Source organism: Arabidopsis thaliana, chromosome 3 (assembly GCF_000001735.4).
Source record: "Arabidopsis thaliana chromosome 3, partial sequence".
Taxonomy (NCBI): Eukaryota; Viridiplantae; Streptophyta; class Magnoliopsida; order Brassicales; family Brassicaceae; genus Arabidopsis; species Arabidopsis thaliana.
The window spans coordinates 15123537-15132294 of record NC_003074.8 but is presented as its reverse complement, the minus strand read 5'-3'; the positions used below and the strand labels follow the sequence as shown (position 1 = coordinate 15132294).

The 8758-nt window shown below is 37.4% G+C and overlaps 1 pseudogene across 1 annotated transcript; it reads left to right on the top strand.

Annotated features, from left to right (window-relative positions):
• Nucleotides 1–2741: 2741 nt before the first annotated feature.
• AT3G43144 lies at nt 2742–8114 on the top strand (annotated as a pseudogene; the record flags this gene model as incomplete). Its single annotated transcript has 1 exon — nt 2742–8114.
• Nucleotides 8115–8758: the final 644 nt, after the last annotated feature.

Genomic DNA, 8758 nt, shown 5'->3' with positions numbered 1-8758 from the left:
ACTTAAATCTTTTGGTATTGATGTTATACACTGGCACACTTTGGTTCAGAAAATAAAATCCATTCTCTAATGGACCAATACCATACAAAAATATCACCACGATCAAATGAACAACACTTGTCATTAATCGAAAATTCATCCAAATCCAAACAAGAAATATAAATAATATTTCTACTTATAGCAGGTACATGGTAGCAATTATTAATTTCTAAAACCATGCCAGAAGGTAAAGATAAATGAAATGTTCCCACAGCCAATGCAGCAACTCTTGCTCCATTTCCCACTCGTAGGTCCACTTGTCCTTTCTCTAAAGCTCTATTGTTGCTGCATTAAAACCCAACAAGGTGACTACTCATACATGATTAAGAGAACACCAATCATAATCCGAATAAATTGAATTGAATTATTATATGAGATAACGTTAAAGGAGTTCAGAATCTTCTCTCCAAAAGTAGAAAATCTCTCACACACAAAGCTTAAGTCTAAACAATGACTTTAAATATATATATAGGTTACTAAAAACGTGTAGAGTCTATTTTGAAAATTAGAAAAACTTCTGGAACTTCTGCTATTCTTAATGACTTGATGAAACGTGAGGAAATCCTTTGGTCGATAAGGGTGTCGATCAATACCAGTGGGGTGTCGATCAATACCAGTGGGGTGTCAATCGACACCATCCCGTGAATAACGTCCTTGCCCATCTTCTTTGCTAAAAAGCTTCCGAAATTTCCTATGTGGCTCTATAGCTCTCAAAAGTAGATATGCACCTGTAAAGACTTGTAAACATACGAAAAGACTAAAAACTATTCTAATATCATGTTAGAAATTAGTAAGAAACCAAGATATATCTGCTCCCTCAGACTTTTCTTTTGCTTCCCCTCAAGAAAAACACAAAACCGAACCTGTGGAAGAAGTTTAAAAACGCAGAAACTCCCGATCTCTCTAACGTATTACCTTGATCATTTAAACAAAATGTACTTAGCAGTTCTAATCAAGTCCTAACTATCATGTAATTTTCCACAGGCTTACACAATATCCTAAATTTCATAACAAATTCCACAACTGTATCCAACAGGCTTTCATCATTGAGTCTCATCAATCAAGTTAATATTCAAGAATCTTATAGACTCATTCCTGTACTATACCATGATAAATCTACTATTTAACATTCCTTTAGTATTCTTTCTCTCTCAAGACTTATTCTTTTCAGAGATTAGACAAAGAAGTACTCACATCACCGAATATATATCCTCCGCATATTTCCAACATTTGCAATTGATCATTCTTTAAAGTGTAAAATAATGAGATCATTGGAAATATTCCTATCCCTATACACTACAGGAAATCCTCTCAATTTCTCTCTTTTCCTATATTTTTTTATAAGAGAGATGAATACTTATTCTTTATCACATTGGTCTCTGATATGAGTCAAATTACCCTAATGACTATTCTCTCAAATAAAGAGGTTGTTATAGCACTTAGGGATCGAATTCCACAAAATTCTCGGATCACACAATAGATTAACAGTTTTGAATAAAGCTAAACAGAAAATATTATAAAAGTAAAAGACAAGAAAGCAATTAAAATTGGTTGTAGATTCAGATGATTAAGATGTCAGGCTTAGGGAAATTCTCAGGAAATATCAGAATAGTAGATCTAGCAGTAAATTAAGATTTTTATCGAATCATTCTAGAACACAAATCACTAATATAAAGTAACCGGTGGTGTTCCGCGAAATTCACTATGCTTAATAGTATTGATCCCAACTCTCTTGTAAATCCCTAGAACTAAGCAATCATTATAATCAGGTTTGATAAGTTCACCCAAGTAATGGACGCTAGCACGCATCTAAATACTAGGCTCATCTAAGATAGTTCCAGTAATAGATACCTATGGTGGGCATATCTATTATCCTAAAATCAAGTTCTATTTAGTTACTCTAAAACTAGCATTAAGAACAATCTAAGATGAAGAATTCTAAATATATTATGCTAATAGGGTTTCGATCTACTAATTCATCCAAATCCATAATGAGAATCCCTAAACTCAACAAGAGGACTACTCAAGCATGATCATAGAAGAACAAAACATGATTGAATAAGAAATCAATGATGAAATTAAGAAGAGAAAGGAGTTTAGAAGAATCTTCTCTAAAGGGAGTCTCCACAGGGTTTTGCTCCCAAGTTTAAAAGAGATAATAAGAATTAGGTCTAACCAATGACCAGAGAAATCAATATATAAGTCCTAAAAACATCTGGGCCTTCTTTGGAAATAAGGGAAAGTTCTGGGCCGAATTTGGAAATCTTCAAAACATCAATAAGTTACGCAATTGAATTGTCGTCAGGTATTGGTGTCACTCGACACCAGGGGTTGTGTCGATCGACACCTACGTCAATTTCCGTCTCCGAATTGCTGCCGCAGCTTAAGTTGTCTGTTTTGCTCCAGAATGCTCCATAATCTCCAAATGCATCCCAAACATGTAAAGACCTGAAAAATAGTAGAAAAGACTCTACAAATAACAAAATGACTCTTAAAACTATACCTAAATCATAGCTAAAAGCAGTGAAAATCTAGGTATATCAGTCTCATTATCATATATGAACAAGGAGTCAAGTTCTATGAACACTAACATTTTTGACGAGGAAAAAGGAAAAGCAGTGAGATTAGCTCTCTTTATGGATTATATGTTGGAATAATGGATGTCCTCTAATTTATTGGTTTGCCCTCAGGATTTTCCATTAGTCAGATCGAATCAAATCTGTAACAGTTAATCAACCAGGCAATAAACTCGAGAGAAAGATCAAAATTGGAGACAAACAAAATTTCACTCAATAAAAAACATAAATCTAAAAACGACACGACTGACTTAAGAAAAGAAAAGATATGGTTACCCTTTGGCTCCCCCAGACTTAGATAATGTTGTTCCTAGAGTTATTAAGCTAGAGAAGTCGAAATAATTAGTATTTGATTTGAAATACTTGGAGAAACGAATTAGCCACCTTAACCGTGTAGCAATGTCGATCGACATCGATGGTTGGGGAGATTGGTATTTAGAATCCATTGCGACAAAGATCGTTCCTCGTTTGACCTCTTTTGGATCGTAGTGTGGTCGCGGTTCCTGATAAACGTCACGTTTTTTGTCTTTTCTTTTTGCTGGAAGATGCTTTGCTACTAATTTAGCATCTTCTTCCTCGATCAAATGTATAGATTACTCTTAATTTTTTTTTTTTTTGCATTTAGTTCTTTGAGCAAAGTTGTTTATCTTGTTTAGATCTACATTTTGATATAATTTCAGTAATTTCTGGGTTTATGTTCTTAGTTATGTTGCTTGAGTAGTGATTAAGGTTCTTGAGGATGGATTAGATTAGGGTCAACAGGACAGAGGACTTGAGGTTCAAGACCCACGTATAGTTGATCAACCAAGAAACCTTGGTGCTGGTGATGCCCCAAGGAATCATCACTAAAGACAAGGGATAGTGCCACCACCAGTTCAGAACAACAACTTTGAAATCAAGAGTGGTCTCTCATCTCCATGATCCAAGGAAACAAATTTCATGGTTCCCCTGGACCATCTTGATAGCTTTGATAGGCTATGTAGCCTTATTAAGATCAATGGTGTCCGTGAAGATAGGTTTAAGCTTAGACTATTTCCCTTCTCTTTGGGAGACAAGGCACACCACTGRGAAAAGACTCTTCCCCTGACTCCATCAACTCATGGKATGATTGTAAGAAAGCTTKTCTTGTCAAGTTCTTCTCTAATGCTCGCACAACTAGAATGAGGAACGAGATCTCAGGCTTCACGCAGAAAAAATTATGAAACTTTCTACGAAGCTTGGGAGAGGTTTAAAAGCTACACCACTTAGAGCCCCCATCACGGTTTTAAGAAATCTTCATTATTGAGCAAACTCTACAGAGAAGCTTTACCAAGGAACTTTACCAAAGATTAGGATGCTACTCGGCAATGCCTCAAATGAAACTTCCTGAACAACGATGTAGCAGATGATGGGAGTTTGTCGAAAATCTAGCACAATCTGATGGGTGCTACAATGAAGACTATGATCGCTCAGTGAGAGGAACAGGAGAAGCTGAAGATAGACAAAGGAAGGATATCAAGGCCCTGACTGAAAAGCTAGACAAACTGTTGTTGGCTCAACAGAAGCAGATACACTACATCACTGATGAAGAGCACTTCCAAATGCAAGAAGGGGGGAATGATCAAACTGAAGAGCTCTGCTATATTTAGATCCAGATGATTCAACAAGGGCTACAACAACTACAAGCCCAACCCGAACCTCTCCTACAGAAACACTAATGTAGCTAACCCCCAAGATCAAGTGTATTCACCCCAACATAATAAGTCTAAGCCATTATGTCCCTAAGCAGTAGTTCAATGGAGGATACTAACAGCAGAATCAACCAACATGGTTCAATCAACAACCACAACACGCCCCAGTAGGAAAAGATCCCGACATGAAACAAATGCTTCAACAAATCATTCAGGGTCAAACTACTAGAGCTATAGTTTTGGAAAAACGATTGGGTGAGATTAATAGTAAAGTTGATAGTTCCTACAATGAGCTAAGAAACAAATATGAGGACCTAACATTCAAAATGATATACATGGACAGCCAAGCTGTTTCCAATACCTCCTCTAAGCATACAGGGCCACATCCAAGAGAAGCCATTCAAAACCCCAAAGCATATGCCCACGCAGTTACACTTCGCAGTGGTTGGAAACTGCTCGATAACCAGAGCACAGAAAAGATCACTAAGGACAGTGAAGTTCAAGAAGGAGAAGATCAGCTTCAAAACAAAGTTCAAATTAATGAACCAACTAAACTTGATAGCCATCAGCCTCACTCGACCCTCTACTCAATCGAGCAAAGCCAACTTTTGAAGAAAGAAAAGCTGTGGTTGCAGAAAAGAACAAAGAATTTGCTCTACCACCCTACAAACCGACTATGCCTTTCTCTGGAAGATTCAAAAAGGGATGAATAGAAAAATACAAAGCCATTTTTGATAAGCAGCTAAAGGAGATTGAACTAAGAATGTCGTTAATGGATGCTTTCATGTTCATTCCACACTCCCACAAGTACCTCAAAAATCTGATTATGAAAAGAATTAAGGAAAATGCAAGTTCAGATGACTTGTCAGAACTCAAAGCTCCAAAGGTTGACCTTAAGCCTCTTCCAAAAGGTCTGAGGTACGCGTTCCTTGGTCCAAATGATACTTATCTTGTCATTATTAATAATGGATTAAGTGATGAACAAGTGCATCAGTTGTTAAAAGAGCTTAGAAAGTATATGAAAGAAATTGGGTATTCATTAGCTGATATTAAAGGAATTTCACCTAGTTTATGCACTCATACGATCCATCTTGAAAATGAATCATATACTATTGTTGAACCATAGAGGAGATTAAATCTGAATTTGAAAGATGTGGTTAAAAAGGAAATTCTTAAATTACTTGACGCTAATATCATCTACCCAATCTTTGATAGTACTTGTGTCTCTCATGTCCACTGTGTACCTAGGAAAGGGGGTATGACTGTAGTTAAAAATGATTTAGATGAAGTCATTCCCACTAGAGCTATAACTCGACACAGAATGTGCATTAATTAGAGAAAACTAAATGCTCCAACTAGAAATTATCATATTCCTTTACCATTCATTGATCAAATGTTAGAAAGGCTAGCTTATCATGTTTATTACTGTTTTCTTGATGGCTATAGTGGTTTCTTTCAAATTGCAATCACCCTAATGATCAAGAAAAAAGTCACTTTCATCTGCCCCTATGGAACTTTTGCCTATAAGAGAATGTCTTTTGGTTTATGTAATGCTCCTGGGACTTTCCAGAGAAGCATGACTTCAATATTCTCGGATTTTATTGAGGAGATAATGGAGTATTCATGATCTCAGTCTATGGATCCTCTTTCTCCTCATGTTTGTTATTTGTGCAGGGTTCTAGAAAGGTGTGAGAAAATCAATTTGGTACTCAACTGGGAGAAATGTCATTTCATGGTTCAAGAAGGAATTGTACTAGGGCACAAGATTTCTGGTAAAGGAATTGAGGTCGATAAGGCAAAAATCGATGTCATGATTCAGCTGCGATCCCCTAAAACAGTTAAGGATATCAGAAGCTTTCTAGGCCACGCAGGATTCTACAGGAGATTCATAAAAGATTTTTCAAAGATTGCTTGACACCTCACTAGATTGCTGTGCAAGGAAACTGAGTTCAATTTTGATGAAGATTGTCTTAAGGCCTTCCATTCGATAAAAGAAGCGTTGGTGTCTGCCCCTATCGTTCAAGCACCCAACTGGGACTATCCATTTGAGATTATGTGTGATGCATCCGATTATGAAGTTGGAGGAGTTCTAGGTCAAAGGTTTGATGGCAAACTTCACGTCATCTACTACGCCAGTAGAACAATGGACAAAGCTCAGACAAGATATGCAACCACAGAAAGGGAGCTGTTAGCTGTGGTTTTCGCATTTGAGAAATTTAGAAGCTATTTGGTTGGTTCCAAAGTGAAGGTTTACACAAACCATGCAACACTAAGGGACATCTACGCAAAGAAGGAAACCAAGCCAAGGCTTCTAAGGTGGATACTATTACTTCAGGAGTTTTACATGGAAGTCATTGGTAAGAAAGGTATAGAGAATGGAGTTATAGATCATCTCTCCAGAATGAGGATTGAGGATTCAATCCCGATAGATGACATTATGCCCGAAGAAAAGCTGATGTTTTACGACCTTGTTAACAAAAATATCAGCACAAAGGACATACTGGATGAAATATATGCAGTTGAAGAAGAAAAGTTGTCCTGGTATGCAGATTTAGTCAATTATTTAGTAAGTGGTATGATATCTCAGAGTCTGGATGCATATAAAAAGAAGAAGTTATGTAGAGATATACACCATTACTATTGGGATGAACCATACCTGTATAAAAAGGGAAATGATGGGCTATTCAGGAGGTGTGTCTCTGAAGGAGAAGTTCAGGGTATACTGGAACATTGCCATGACTCCACCTATGGAGGGCATTTCGCCACTTTTAAGACCGCCCAAAAAGTGTTGCAAGCAGGTCTATGGTGGCCCACAATGTTTAAAGACACTCAAGAGTTCATAGGAAAATGCGATCCATGCCAAAGAGTCGGGAACATATCCAGGAGGAATGAGATGCCACAGAATCCCATTCTTGAGGTAGAAGTTTTCGATGTATGGGGGATAGACTTCATGGATCCGTTCAACCCTTCCTCATATGGAAATACTTACATCCTGGTAGCAGTGGATTACGTCTCCAAGTGGGTCAAAGCTATAGCAGCACCGACCAATGATCACAAAGTGGTTCTGAAAATGTTTAAGCCCATTATCTTTCCCAGATATGGTATCCCCAAGGTAGTAATAAGTGATAAAGGCTCGCATTACATAAACAAGGTCTTTGAAAGTTTGTTGAGAAAACATGGGGTTAAGCATAAGGTTGCCACTCCCTATCATCCTCAGACTAGTGGCTAAGTGGAAGTGTCAAACATGCATATCAAAGCTATACTCACAAAAGTTGTTGGTGTCTCAAGAAGGGATTGGTCAACTAAACTTGATGAGACTTTGTGGGCCTATAGAGTTGCATATAAAACGCCTATTGGAAGAACCCCATTCCAGATGCTATATGGGAAATCTTGTCATTAACCAATAGAAATGGAATATAGAGCTATTTGGGCAACCAAACTCTTGAACTTGGAAATCAAAGGAGCTCAAGAAAAAAGTGCAGTCGACCTGCATGAACTGGAAGAGATTAGGCTGAAAGCATATGAGAGTTCTAAGATCTACAAAGAAATAACAAAAGCCTTCTATGACAAAAAGATCGCACCAAAAGATTTCAACATTGGAGACGAAGTTCTGCTATTCAACTCCAGGCTCAAGTTGTTTCCAGAAAAGCTCAAATTCAGGTGGCCTGGATCTTTCACAATCAAAGAAGTATTGCCATATGGGGCAATTACTCTTACTGGAAATGGAAGTTTTGAATTTACTGTAAATGGGCAGAGGGTCAAGCGTTACATGGTAGATTGCCCTATTCCTGAAGGAATTACAGTTCACCTCCAGGAGCCCATTAATGCCTAAAATAGTAAGGAGTCTAGCTTAAGACTTTAAACAAGCTCACTTGGGAGGAAGTCCCATGTCTATCTCTGTACATATTTAAATTTGATATTTTGATATGTTTTTTAGTGTTTTTAAAATTCAAGAAATAAATCAGGATTTGTAGAACTGTGGAGTCTGTGATCAAGAAATATCTGTTACAGAAGTAATTTTACTCTATCAATTGGTCGAGTAAATTTGCTTCATCATTTTACTCCATCAATTGGTTGAGTGGCGTGATCAAACGACCAAGCATGGTTATCGAGTGGCCCACTAGTTCCCCCATTTCTCTATTACTCGGTGGATAAAGCATTTACCCATCATGTTCAATAATATTCGGTTAAACTTTCTTATATCAACAAGAAAGCATGGGAGACCATTTTCCTCCACTCATTCATATCAACATCAAAGCTAAGATATCACTATCCCTCACTTTCTCCTTTGTGCGCACCCAACTATCATCTCTCTCATTTGATTTATGTTCCAAATCATCCCCAACATTTCAGTTTTCAGCTTTCTTCAGAAATCACTCCCCCCCCCCCATTTTACTCGACCAAAGCCATAAACGTTTTCCTTTTGTTTTTGACTCACCTACTAAGCTTTAGTTTTGGTTTCTAAGAGTTCAG